We start from the raw sequence: 14,963 nt of genomic DNA, 5'->3' as shown, positions 1-14,963 counted from the left end.
GAGGGAGCTTGTAAATTCTACAAGGGGAAGTGATCTGCTGATGTGGCAGGAAGAGATTAGCATTGGGGTTCTCAATTTAGGTTCCAATGTACCCCTTAAACTGGGTCTTTGACGCTGGAGTGCCTCTTTCTTTCCTTTAATTGTCTAAAGCCCTGAGAAATAATATATACACAGATTAGTTCCTAGAGCTAAAACTTGAATCCATGTCCTCTCATTCCAGATCCATCACCTTACTAGCTGTGCTGCTTAAAGATACTTTATAGTCTACTCCGGGTTAATTGCTTAGGGAGACTGCTACTGTTGCCACAATATAATAGCTTTAGTGGGTTGCGAAGCTTTTCTCCGCTCCATGGTCATGGGATGCCTCTTCTTGGCTGACTCTTACAAAACAGGCTGTCATGCCGTTATCGGGTCACCAGGAGTCCAGTCAGAAAATCTGGATAGAGGAATACTTTACTACTGTGGGGGAAGGAAGACAATCTGATAATGACGTATCAGTTTAATGGACTGAGAAACAGGTCCAGAGAGATGAGGTAATTTCCCCATTGTCACATAACTGGGACTAGAGCCCAGGTCTCCTGATACCTAGTCTATCCCATTCTTCCGTGCCAGACTGCCTGTAATGTTTTTAGGGGAAAGGGTAATAGCTTACTTGAAGCCCTCCTTATCTGTTAGCCCACCAAAGGGATGCTAATTTAATCATTTTCATTTTTCACACAGAATCATTACATAAATATCTTCCCGCATCCCAAGAATCTTCCTAAAACAGAAGAAAAAGAGCAGAGAATCAAGTGAACTAATTTTTCAGATCAAAGCATTGAGGAAGGCTAAGGGCATTGAAGATCATCTAGTTCGCTTTTGCTGAAGGTCACAAAGATAGTAAATGTAATTAGCACTCAAACACAGGACCTTTTACTATAAATGCAATATGCAATTATGCTATTTTACATGTGCCTTATAAACATAATTTCATAGCACTTTCTGTTGGTCCTTGCCCTTGTTTCCAGTTTTGTGTAAACAAATTAAGACCACAAATTCAGTTAATTTTGAGAATACATCCCTTAATATCCCAAGAAGTAATCTTAGCAAGTATTCTTTTTTTTTTTTTTTTTTTTTTTTTTTTTTTTTTATATTTTAATAGTTTTTATTTACAAGATAAATGCATGGGTAATTTTACAGCATTAACAATTGCCAAGCCTTTTGTTCTAATTTTTCCCCTCCTCCCCCCCCAGATGGCAGGTTGACCAATACATGTTAAATATGTTAGAGTATAAATTAAATACAATACATATATAAATGTCCAGACAGTTGTTTTTTAGCAAGCATTCTTATGTGTTGTTAAGAAAATAAGACATTCAAAGGTCAAGTGACTTATGGAAAATTGCTTAGTTTGGTTTCAGTTATCAAAATTACATGAGGACATAAAATGTTACACAATTTCATAACATTTCAAAATCACATTTGTAATTCAAAAATATTCAAAAAATCAAAAAAGAAATTCAAAAAAGATTCTCTGGTTTAACCTCTAGCCAAATCATAAATCCCATATATTGTATCCCCAAACTTACTTCTGCTTGACAAAAACTGATGACAAAGAATTTATAATTCTGTCCATCTCCCTACTTCCAAACCTCAATAAAGAAGCCTGTTTCTTTGGACAATTCTTAATTGTCAGGAAATTTTTTATATTGAGATGAAATACATTTCTTAGGTGTTTCTACTCACTGATAAAGTTCTGTCTTCTGGGACCAAGAACAAATCTAATTTCTCTTTCACATTACAGCTTTTTATTTATTTAAAGACTGCTGTTCTGAATGCTACTCCTTACCATTTTCCTTTTATTCTTCAGCTCTTCCACTTCCTCCAACTAATTCTTATAATGATATGATAGTTCTTTCACCATCCCAGTCCCCATATATCCTGCTCCCCACAGTTTAAACAAAGATAAAATATAGTACAAAAAACAACTTTAAAACAATTTTAAAATAAACTCACAAATAAATTGTACTTCTTCATTATGAATTTTCATATCATTATGATTTAACTAAAAAAGAACCACCAAAAAGAGTACTTTAAACTTTTGATCAAATAATGGAAACAATAGTTTAATTTTTTTTTGAAGAGTTTCAATGTAATTTTTTCATTTCCTTTTTAAAATTTTTTTGCTCTCAACTTATCATTGGAATAGAATTCATTTTCATGATAACTGATAAAGTACTGCCAATGAACCTGTTGATCTTTATCTCTATCCAGCCAGTTTCTGATAAATTATTAAATAAGCTTCTTTAAGAAATCATTCAAAAAGTTCTCCTGTAAAATAGATTTTGAACATCTTCTTGAAATTGTACTTTTTGGACTCTTGACTATTTACATTGATATGAATTATTTTAGTGTCAGAAATTTTTTCTTTCAGATATTATCATTTCTGTTTCTTTAAACATTCTTTAGCATTCAAGTTTATGGCACTAAAAGTCAAAGTAGATAAAAGAGGAAAGGAGGCTATAGGCATCATAAATGTATAGACACAATGTATTCTAAGCTTGAACCTCCTCTTCCTATAGATGTATTCTCTCCAGATGTATGAAAGAATGGAATATTTTATAGCTATAGTTTTTAAATGTCCTGGTCAAATTAGCTGAATCTGTTGGCTGTCAAGAGAAAGTACACTATGCCTTCCTGAATTGTAGCTTTTGGAGTAGTCAGCCAGAGTTACCCCAAAAACCCCAGGTAGCAGTCATCCTCTGAGGCCCTATTCTTGGATCTGGAGAGCCAAGTTAGGAAAGTAGCACAGAGTCAGTGCTGTGTGCAGATTGCAAACAGAGCAGATGAAAGACAATATTAGAAGGGAGAGTAGTAGCATCTGGGGCCACCAAGAGAAGCTCTCCAAAAAAAAAAAAAAAAAAATTTAATTTTGATCTTAGTTTTGAAGAAAGCCTGATTCTAAGAGGCAGAAGAAGTGAGAACAGCTCAAGGAGAGACAGCAACAGCTGTCATATGAGGGAATAAGTAGTCTACTGTGATTGGACCACAAAATATATAGAAGAGAATTACGTGTAAAAAGACTGAAGCAGTAAGAAAAGGAGCCTATAAAGAGAACTTTAAATCCCAGAGAGTTTAATCCTACTGGTAAGAGGCAGCCCAGGTCTATGTTAATTCAAATTATTTTATTGGTATGAGTGACTCCTTTCCTCCCTCCCCCTATTAAAAACATATCATAGCTTTTCCATATCTTAAGAGGCTATCTTAATGAGATACTGTAGTATTAAAAAAAAATCCCTCCTCAAAGCTAAAATTCTGATGTCAACTTTCTCCAAAGAACTCTCATGGTCCCTATTTGTAACCTTCCTGCTCCGCAAGACTTAAAAGAATTTTTGCTCTAAAAGCCTTTGAGACACAAGGGTTGGTTACTGTCTATCATAGTCATACATTGGAGTAAGACATGAGGTATCATCATGAAGAAGCATAGTTTATAGGGGTGACAGCACTAGGGAAGCCCTCCTGACCTTGGGGCTGTTCTAATAATCTGTCAGTGATTCTAAAGCCTTCTGGTTTTGGAATCTATGATCCCAAGACACACACACCCCACCCCACCCCCAAATCTGGGAATGCTATTGTTTTGGCAATCTCTCTGTCAATAATTATAAAAGTCTTTTGGTGTAGGAATATAATATTATTTCTTCCCTTTGATTTTAGGGAAGATATATTAGTGCTCCTGAGGCCCTCTAAGAATGCTATTGTTCTAACAATCTGTCAATGATTTCAAGTCTTAGAATAGTCCTACAAACCTTACTGATTGTCAGATATAATCTGTTGGTCAATGATAACCAAATTCCTAAGACCACTGCTCAGATCTACCTCTAGACCATAAAATTAGCCTATCAATGACATGAAGAACTGGATAAAAGTATCTCCTTTCTCTTGATTTTCTGTAAATTCTTTTGGAACTTAGCCCACTTTAATTACATTAAACTTTGCCCCTTGACTTAGATATAGTTTCAAGCCTGCAAATTCTTTTGAGACACCTCTCAACACAGTTTGTGACCCCAACCTTTTGAGGTCCCTTCCCAACCTCAACATTTGGTGTCCAGTACAGGGAGTCTGGCCTCACCTGGCTTGATTCCCTCCTTGTAGCACCCCCCATTTGTTTTTCTCCCTCAATCCTATAGCTGGGACACTCCAAGCACCCGGGAAAAGACTTGTTTAGATTGTTGTGAGCTCCATGATCAGCAAGTTTTTCTTCACTGGGGATGCTCAGACTTGGAAATTCTTGTAATTTTCGGCAAAGTTCCTAGGGAATCTTTGCCACTTTTTTGCCTTTTCTGAGACAACAAAGGAGACAAAGTCTATAGGATGGTTTTAGCAAAGAAATTTTATGGCTTTTGGCAAAGATGGGATAGTCCGTGTTCATGTCATTTTTGTCTGTATCTGCATCTCTGTGCAGATTATTTGTGCACGTTTGTTCTGTGACCTAGGACTTATTATCTGGAAAGATTTAAAATGCATCCAATAAGAAAAAAAACAAAACAAAACAAAAAAAAACTTCTATGCGGTAGTTAGAATGCTGGTAAGATTATGACTCCTACCTTAAAAAGGAAAAAAAAAAGCCTAGCTTTCCTGTGGACTTCAGTTCTGGCCAAGCTGGGGGCTACAGAAATAAAGTTAGCTAATGAAAATTACAATTACATTTTTACAGATTCTCAAAGTTTTGATAGCAATAATCAGTAAGTTTGGCAATTAGTCATTTTAAGATTGTAAGAAAAAATTTCCTGAAACATTGGGGATAATTCCAGGAATTTATCCCATTCTGAAAGAAAAGAAAAAGAAAAAACAAACTAGATAAATAACTTTTTGCTAACCCTTCCTTGACGCCTATCTTGTCTGGAATACAATTCTCCTCCTTTGGGACAGTATCCCAGAAGGTATTAAGAGATCCTCTGCATCCACTCTTCATTCCTGAGTGTATCTCAGCTATGGGAATTGCTAACAAGATCAATATAGCCCAAGTCCCTCTATTTGTAACTTCTCTCATTTCAGATCAGATTAAGAAAAGAGAATGCTAAAGTATTGTAGGGAAACTCAAATTGTGCTTCACTTGTAGAAATAAGGGAAGCAGCAATAGCAGTGGAGACCCGATACAATTTTTCCCAAACACCTCCCCAACCCAGTTTTGGAGGAGAGGGGGTAAGGCCATCATTCCCTAAGCCTTGGCACCTGAAACTAGCATCAAAGGGAGATCCTGGTACCAGTCACCCAGCCTTGAGCAGATTCTGTCCAGGAACTGTCTGGGAAGAATCCTGGTACCCCTGGCCCCACCTAGCATGTCAGTATGAGGTGAGAAAGCTACTTAGCCTCTGCATTTACTCTCTGTTTCAGTTATGGATATGTATTAGCTATGTAATTTATGGCAAATTATTTTTTATCTCTGTGCAGTTTTCTTATTTGTAAAGAGAAATAATAATTGTTGTGAAGATCACGATTGCAAAAGTGCTTAGCATAAAACAAATGCTATGAAACTGCTATATTGTATATAATTCCTTTATATTTGATAACTTTATATGAGTTTTTTAGATATGACCAATATACAATGTCAATGTTGAGATAAATTATTTCTAATTTGTTGAGAAATGATAGTAAAAGTAGTTTTAAAGGAGCTCTGTTAGGATTATTACTAGGTGCTAAATCAGTTGTCTGGTACTTAACAATTCTCAATTCAGAGTTCACACCTTTAAAGGAGTTCAAACCTTTAAAGGAGTTCGATCATTGTTTTTTTTAGGAACTCCCACAAGCCCATTCTCTGGGAGGATATAAGGATCCAACATTGAGTGGGGAAGTCAGTCTGGTTTGGGTAAGGAGAAAACTTCTCAGGAGAACTTCAGGGAAACTCGAGGAGATTCAGAGAGCCAGGATTCAGTGGATTCACAAGTCCAGCAGATTCACAAGTCTAAAGGAAAAGCCTGTTCATGGACTTCGGGGAGATTCACAACTAGGATTGAATTCTGGAAAAACCACAATCCCACACTCTTGGAGGCAGAGTCTGATTCATTCCCATGTCTACTTTCATGCTGGCTGGAGGCTTTGGATTCTGAGGAAGCTGGAGATAAGATTGGAAAGAAACAGTAAAGGACTTTTCTCCTGGACATGGGCAACTTCTCCTGGGGCTCCAAGTGCTGTACCCGAAAAACAAGAATTATTGATGTGGTCTGTGTCCAACAATGATCTGGTGCGGACCAAGACGCTGGTGAAGAACTGCATTGTGCTCATCAACAGTACTCCTTACCGCCAGTGGTACGAGTCCCACTATGTCCTGCCATTGGGCCAGAAGAAGGGAGCAAAGCTGACTCCTGAGGAGGAAGAAATTTTAAATAAAAAGCGGTCAAAGAAGATTCAGAAGGAATATGAGGAGTGGAAGAAGAATGCCAAGATCAGCTCGCTCCTGGAAAAACAGTTCAAGCAGGGCAAACTCCTGGCTGCATTTTGGGATTATTGAACTGAACTGAAATTGAACTGAACTGAGCCTCCAGAAGCTCCCCAAGAAATCTGCCCCCAAGAGAACAATTGTGATTTAGAGAAACAGATCATTGCATTTTGGTGCCCAAAGTGGGGCAAGGACTTTTGCTTAGCCTGACTCTGACTGATTCTGAGCCCTTCAGAGAGCTAGCCAGGACTTTACAGAGCTCTAATTAAAGCCCATTAAAGAGTCATGTAAATCTATTTGCATTGATAGTGTTAACAGAAGATTTAAGAGTTTGGGACTTTTAGGAAAACCAAACAAACAACAACAAAAAAAAACAGTTTCCTACTTCTTTAAAAAATTCTGGTAACAAAGAGCTTCTTTTGAGTTATCTAGAGTCAGACTTCTGAGGGCCCTGTTACTAAAAACTGACACGTTAACCCTTTCCCTTGATCACAAAAGAGAAATGGTTTGTGTAAATTGAAATTTTAAAATCTGTTCTATTTCAGTTTTAAGAATTGTCTTGTTTTCTTCCTAAAACAAAAGGCAAACAGGCTTTCAGATTCAGCTGCCTGTGCTGCTGCCCATTTGCCCCTGACCATGGCATCTTTAATTCACCATATCCCTGAGACCTATACCTATGAAGATGTGCTCATAGGAATAGGCCATTGGGAAAGAAAGGGGATACACCCTTTCTTCTTCTAGGTGGTTTCAAACATCCTCAGACTAAACAGAGACCAGCCAGTAGAAATTTCTCTTTGGCCTACACCAAGCTACTCATTTGGAGGAAAAAATGTTCTCCAATCCCTTGTGAAATCTATTTTCATTGTTCACAATCGAGGAGAAACAATTAAACAGATCTGTCAGGTCTGCCCAGTTTGTGCCCAAGTAAATTCTGAAAGAGTTGCTAAACCCCCTATCCTAAGGCCTATCTGGAAGAGGGGTACATATTTAGGGAAGGACTGGCAGATGGATATTATACATATATCCCCTCAGGGGCTTCAAACTGTTTTTGGTTTCTGTTGACACCTTTACTAATTTGATAGAAGCCTTTCATTGCAAGACTGAGAAGGCTGAGGAGGCATCAAAGTGTTTGCAAAAAGAAATCCTACCTCAGTTTGGCTTGCCCCGCTCTTTGCAAAGTGACAATGGCCCAGCCTTCACTTCTCAAATAACTCAAAAGGTGGCTGAGGCACTTAAGATGACTTATCATCTCCACTCTGCCTGGGTTCTAGTCTTCTGGGAAGGTGGAAAAAAGTGAACCATATCCTCAATCAAGTCCTTACTAACCTAGGCCTGGAGACTCGAGAGGATTGGATGAAGAATCTCCATTAGGATTTCTTAGAGTCCACAGTGCACCTTGGAAGAACATTAAACTTCAGTATAGGAGGCCTTTTTAAACTCTGACATTCTTATAGATCCAGAATAGCATCTGGTCACTCAGTTTGTCATACAGATTGGTGCAGTCCAGAAAGCTCTTTCTGAATATGCAAACAAATATCTCTCTAAACCTACAGATGCTCAGACTCAGACTGTTACCCCTGTAAATCCAGGGGACATGCTGTATTTATGGTGCTTGTACCTGAAGCCACTGAGCGCTCTTTTCACTGTGTATAATGCCACCATTTGGAATACTACTACCCCCTCTTTGAGGAGATAAAAGCAGGAATTTGGAAAATGTTCTTTAGTATTTACCCTTGGAAAAGCTGTCTGGATGAGAGACATTCATGATAGCTTCATCTACTCTTTTTAAACTTCCTCTGGATAGAGTTCCTGGTTACTGTCTTTAGTAACCCCCATACTAACTTCACTTTGAATTATTCTCTTTTTGCTCATATTTAGCCCCTGCATTTTAAACCCACTTGTGAGATTTGTTTCCTCTAGACTCCAAGCTATGAATTTCAAACTACTTGTTCAACCTGAATACCATGGGCTAACTGATTCTGATACTCAATATCCCCTAAATGCATGCTGCTGCCATATTCAAGTCACCTCCTTTCCCTCCTCAGTCTGAACCCAATGAGACAGGAACAGCTCTACACCACTTATCAGCATGAAGCAGCCCAAAAGATGAGATCTCCATCCCTCTGTCCCAAATGAATTTGGGGGTTCAAAGTGCTTGAGAGGGGAAATGTAGGAGCATAGCTTATAGGGAAGACAGCACTAGAGACCCCCACACTTTAGAGTGCTTCTGTTCTAACAATTTGTCAGTGATTCTAAAGTTTTCTGTCTTTGGAATGTGTGATCCCCAGGTCCTCCCCCACTCCCACCACCCTCACTCCCCACCCCAACCTTGGAATGCTATCGTTCTGGCAATCTCTCTGTCAATAATTGTAAAAGTCCTCTGGCCTAGGAATATAATATTATTTCTTCCCTTTGATTTTAGGGAAGATATATTAGTGCTCCTGAGGCCCTCTGACCTAAGAATGCTATTGTTGTAACAATCTGCCAATGATTTCAAGTCTTCTGGCCTTAGAATAGTCCTATAAACCTTACTGATTGTCAGATAGATAATCTATTGGTCAGTGATAACCAAATTCCTGAAACCATTCCTCAGTTCTATCTGTAGAAATTAACATATCAATGACATGAAGAACTGGATAAAAGTATCTCCTTTCTCTTGGTTCTTTGATAAATTCTTTTGGAACTTAGCCCACTTCAACTTGTGTTCCAATTACAATAAACTTTGCCCCTTGACTTGGATATAGGTTCAAGCCTGCAAATTCTTTTGAGACACCTCTCAACACAGGTCTATGACCTCAACCTTTTGGGGTCCCTTCCCAATCTCAACAATCATACCTGGTAAAGTGTCAAGACATAGATATTCCTTCCCTTAAAAAAGATGAAGACAAATTCACATAGATCATCTGCAAAGGATTCTCAAATCTTGTTAGATTTAAACTGTTTTAACTCTTGTTTTAAGTTTTCTTTTAGTAAATATTTTGTTTCATTTATCTTGTCCCTATATGGGTACTTCACTCTGTTCAATACTCTTTGAAAAAGAAAAAGCTGTTAAGATTATTTCTGTGATATTAACACAGTACTGGTTCTACCTCCCCAACGACTCCTTTGTCTTTCTTTTCTTGGCTTATCTTCCTCCTAATCCTTCCTAACAGAGAATGTTCTTACAAAGTTCAGTCTTTCTCTACTTTGGGTTTTGTTGTTATTGTAGTTTGTTTTTAGTTTTCTCCTTTGAAAATCTCATCTAGTCTCCTCTATCACTTCTTTGAAAATGACTCTCCAGTTTAGACAGATTAATATAAGGGTAAAAGGAACAGGTTGTCCCCAAGATCACCAAATTTGAGTAGCATCAAAGCTCCATTAGAATGCCTCTGAATTTCTTTCCCTAGACAACTTTTCATTTTCTCTTCTTCTCACTTTAGCCTAAGATTGGGTACTTTCTAACTCTATTTGCTTATGGTTAGGGAGCCTACCGCAAGTAAGGACAAGAAGATTTGAGTCAGAGGGAAAGAATATGGGAAGGATGAAGAAAACCCACTCTGGAAGGTGGAAATGGTGAATAATGACCAGGATCATGACTCTAATTAATATTTCAGTTTCTTGGCTGTCCCATGAAGGAATAATCACATTTTCTTCAATTAAGACTTGAAAACCCATATATCCTCTTATTGATGCCTTTATTTCCCCTTACTTCATGCTTAATAAATATCCATTCAGTACCCAGGTCAGTGACAATCCTAACATAGATGCCTCAACTCAACATTGGGGCATTCACTTTAAGAAGTGGGTATTCAGTTGGTTCTCAACCCTACCCCCCACTCCATAAATACAATTTACTGTATTCCATTTAACATGGTGAAAGAGAAATTTTGTGTCTTGCATCAGGCCTCAGGGCCTCACCTGTTTTTAATCAACTTTCCATTCTATATCCTCAATCACAGAATCCCACAAGTCTAAACTTGGAAAGTTCTTCAGCATCTGTCCAACTCCAAATTGAAAATAGATTGCTGCTTTAACAGACAAGTTCTACCCTCTTCTGGAATACCTCATTGTGAGAGGGAATCCACTAAATCTTCTAAAGCAGCTCATTCCATTTCTGGATAGTTGTAGTTGTTGGGAAAATGTTCATGTCATTTAACCTAAATTTGCCTCTTTGTAGCTTTTCATCCATTACTCCTAGTTCTGTGTTTTGGGGTCAAATTGACCAAACTAATACCTTTTCCATATAATAGCCCTTTAGATCCTTGAAGACAGTTATTACCATTTCTCTAAATCTTTTCTTCTGAAGGAGAAACATCTCATTCCTTCAATTTATCTTCATATGATATGAACTTGAGGTAATTTTGTTTGCCTTCCTCTGGACACTTTCCAGATAATTAATATCTTTTTTTTTCCCCCTGAGGCAATTGGGGTTAAGTGACTTGCCCAGGATCACACAGCTAGGAAGTGTTAAGTATCTGAGGCCACATTGGAACTCAGGTCCTCTTCACTTCATGGCTGATGTCCTATCTACTGTGCCACCCAGCTGCCCCACCAATATCTTTTCTAAACTGTAGTGCTCAGAACATACTTAGAATGATGTGTGACTAAGGTAGTATACAGTGGGATTCTCACCTTCTTTTCCTCTTTAAAAGGAAACTGTCCTCTTAATACAGTCCAAAATCATATTTGACTTTTTATCTTCCTCACCACAAATGCTGATTCATATCAAGTTTGCAATGTGCTTAAAATCTTTGGATCTTTTTCAACCTGTCTCCCTCATCTGGTACTTCAGAAGTTGATTTTTTTGAAACCACATATAAAACGTAATAATTGAATGGAATTCTATCTTATTAGCATCAACCCAATACTCTAGTACAGGGGTTCTTATTATGTGTGTGTGTGCCATGAACTCCTTTGATAGTTGAATTCTATGGACTCCTCAGGATAATATTTTTAAAAATAATTGAAGAAAATGCTATACTTCAGGTAGAAGTTAGTAAAAATGAAAATGTAATTTTTCCCCCCAATTCAAAATCATAAGCATGTCTCAGATTAAGAATCCCTGCCAATCTGGTCAGATTTTTTTAGTTCCTGACCATTATCCAAAGTATTGACATTTCTAGTACATCCCCTCTTATCTATTCTATTATGATTAAAATATATATATTCAAAAATACATTCTAGTCACAGATTTCATCCTACAAAGTCTCACCTTTGAGGTGAAATCGTCCTTCGTGTTATAGAACCTCTGGTTCCTCTTTATTTTGACAAAAATTTGGGGATTTGTATATAGACAATAAAGACCATAGGTTTTTGTACTATCACTTTTATTGGATGTGGTATCCTGTGAACTTTTGGGTGTCTCAGCTGCTAAGTTTTCTTCTGCCTTTGTAGTTACTCTCTATGGAATCTACCTTGTTTACCTGCAAATACAGATACTAAATCTCCAACAGTCTATTGTTTGATCATTTTCAGTTTGATATCCTCCTGTCTCTTCAAATTCATATTCCAAACTAGCTCCTCTTCTAAAGATTCCATTTTTGTCAATACCTCTACATTTGCGCATATAAGCTTAACATAGGTTTAGCATCTTTTTTTTTTAACTTTTCTATGTAACCGTTACTTCTCAAACTTAGAATCATTTATCATAACTGACATTTCTATTTTTTGTTATTTTTCATCCTTTCCTTTCTAATACTACCATCCTAATTTTGGTCCTTATAACCTCATACAAACCATATTTTTGATAATAGGATTAGAGTTAGAAATGGAAGGGACCTTGAAAGTCACTTAGTCCAAGCCCTCTCATTTTGGAGTTGTATGAAGTAGACACTGAAAAACTAAAACTAGAAATTAAAATGTAATTTAAAATATCTGTGAATTAGGACATTTTAATTTCTAGACTGTCTCCCTCCCTCTCTTCCTAACCTGTATTAAAGGCTACCATTTGACAAAATTTATAAATATATGTAAAACTATACTTCTATGTTATCAGTTCTATTTCTGAATGTGGATAGCATCTTCCTTCATAGATCCTTTGTAATTGATTTGAATACTTATAATACTCAAAATGACTTGGTTGTTCACAATTATTCTTCAAACAGTATTGCTGTTACTATGTACATCATTCTTCTGATATTGCTCATTCACATTTTACTCATTTCACTTTTAATTATTTCATGCAAATCTTAACATATTTTCTAAAATCAATCAGCTCATTATTTCTTATAGTACAGTGGTATTCCATCACAATCATACAACATAACTTATTCAGCCATTCCCCAATTAATAGGCACCCCCATAATTTCTACTTCTTTGCTACCACAAAAAGCACTGTTACAAATATTTTAGAATATCTAGGTTCTTTTCATTTTTCTTTGATCACCTTGGAAATCAGACCAAATAGTATTATTGCTAGATCAGAGGGTATACAATTTTATAACTCTTTGGGCATCAGATTATTCCCCAAAATGCCTGGATCAATTCATAGTTTCAACAATAATATATTATCTCAATTGTTTCATATCCTCTAAGCATTTATGGTTTCACATTCATTTTTAGCCAATCTAATATGTGTGAGATGATATCTCCATGTCATTTAAATTTATATTTCTATAATCATAGTGATTAAAAGCATTTTTTCATATTACTATATATAGTTTTGATTCTTGATCAAAAAACTTCCTGTTCTTATTCTTTGACCATTTATCATTTGGGGAATGACTCATATTCTTACATATTTGACAAAGTTCTCTATGTATTTGAGATTTGAGGTCTTTATTTGAGAAATTTTCTATAAATTTTCCTCAATTTTCTTCTTTACATTTCTTCTTTAATTTTTCTTCTTTTCTTTCTTCTTTCTTTCTAGGCTACATTTGTTTTATTGTGTAAAAAATCTTTTTAATTTAATGTAATCAGAATTACCTATTTTATATTTCACTATGCTGTCTCTTATTTATTCATGAATTCTTCTTCTATTCTTAAATCTACCCCATTTAAAATAACTATAGACTGTATAAAAATACCTAGGAGCAAACCTAAGAAAAACCCAGGAGCTATATGAACAAAATTTTTTTATCCAAATAAAATCAGATTAATATTTGGGGAAATATCAATTGTTCATGAATAGGCAAAGCCAATATAATAAAAATGACAAATCCATCTATACTACTTCATTGATATTAAGGAGCATATAATCTCCTTACTGTTATCTTTATCTTTAACTTTTTCCTCTTCAATTATTGTTGTATGACTATGAAACTTGGACAATATACCAGAGCTATGCCAGGAAACTGAGTCACTTCCATGTCAATTGTATTAGGAAGATTCTGAAGATCACTTGGCAGGACAAGGTACCAGATATCGGGGTCCTTTCTTGAACTAAACTGCCAAGCGTTCCAACTTTACTGAGAAGAGCACAGCTCTGTTGGGCTGGCCACACTGAATGCCAAGTGTACGCTTACCCAAAAAAATATTTAGAAAGAACTCACATACAGCAAGGACTCATAAGGTGGTTAGAAAAAGCAATACAAGGACACTCAAACAAGGTATTTCTTAAGCATTTTAAAATCTATCGTATGACAGGGAAGATATTGCCTTAGGACTGTCCACAAAGCATGCCCTTATAAGAGAAGGTACTGTATGAGCAATTTGCTCTATGAGCAAAGCAGGATTGAATTAGCTCAGAAGAAAACAAGATGTACAAAGTTAAAGAAGGTACCCCAAATATTTATATGGATTATTTGTGCCCAACGTGTAACAGAGAATTTTATGCTTCTATTGGTCTGGTCAGCCATAGTCAGACACACTGTAACTCCACACTAACATAGTGATCTTATTTTGGTCCTCTTTGAGAATGAAGGACAACAATTCTCTTTAATGCATTTTGTATAATCCAAAAGATCTGATAAAGACCTCATTTCTAAATTATATAAGAGAATTGACTCAAATTTATAATATAGTTCAAGCCATTCTCCAATTGATAAATGGTCAAAGGAAATGAACAATTTTCAGATGAAGAAATTGAAACTATTTGTGGTCACTTGAAAAGGTGCTCCAAGTTACTATTGATCAGAAAAATGCAAATTAAGACAACTCTGAGATACCACTACACAACTGTCAGATTGGCTAAGATGACAGGAAAGTATAATGACCAATGTTGTAGAGGATTTGAGAAAACCGGGGCACTGATACATTGTTTATAGACTTGTGAACAGATCCAGCCATTCTGGAGAGCAGTTTGGAACTATATTCAAAAAGTTATCAAACTGTGCATACCCTTTGATCTAGCAGTGTTTCTACGGGGATTATATCCCAAAGAGATCTTAAAGGAGGGAAAGGGACCACATGTGCAAAAATGTTTTGGTGGCCCTTTTTGTAGTGGCTAGAAACTGGAAACTGAGTGGATGCCCATCAATTGGAGAATGGCTGAATAAATTATGGTATATGAATGCTATGAAATATTATTTTTCTTTAAGAAACGACCAGCAGGATGATTTCAGAGACACCTGGAAAGACTTACATGAATTGATAGTAAGTGAAATGAGCAGAACCAGGAGATCATTATAAA

At 36.4% G+C, this 14,963-nt stretch overlaps 1 protein-coding gene across 2 annotated transcripts in view; it reads right to left on the bottom strand.

Moving 5' to 3' along the window:
- Positions 1-14,963, bottom strand: part of SLC35F5 (solute carrier family 35 member F5) — a 94,483-nt gene that overhangs the window by 48,201 nt on the left and 31,319 nt on the right. The window lies entirely within an intron of this gene.

The sequence above is a fragment of the Sminthopsis crassicaudata genome, chromosome 3, assembly GCF_048593235.1.
Source record: "Sminthopsis crassicaudata isolate SCR6 chromosome 3, ASM4859323v1, whole genome shotgun sequence".
Classification (NCBI taxonomy): domain Eukaryota; kingdom Metazoa; phylum Chordata; class Mammalia; order Dasyuromorphia; family Dasyuridae; genus Sminthopsis; species Sminthopsis crassicaudata.
Note: the sequence above shows the minus strand (reverse complement) of the source record. Positions and strands in the feature narration are given on the sequence as shown.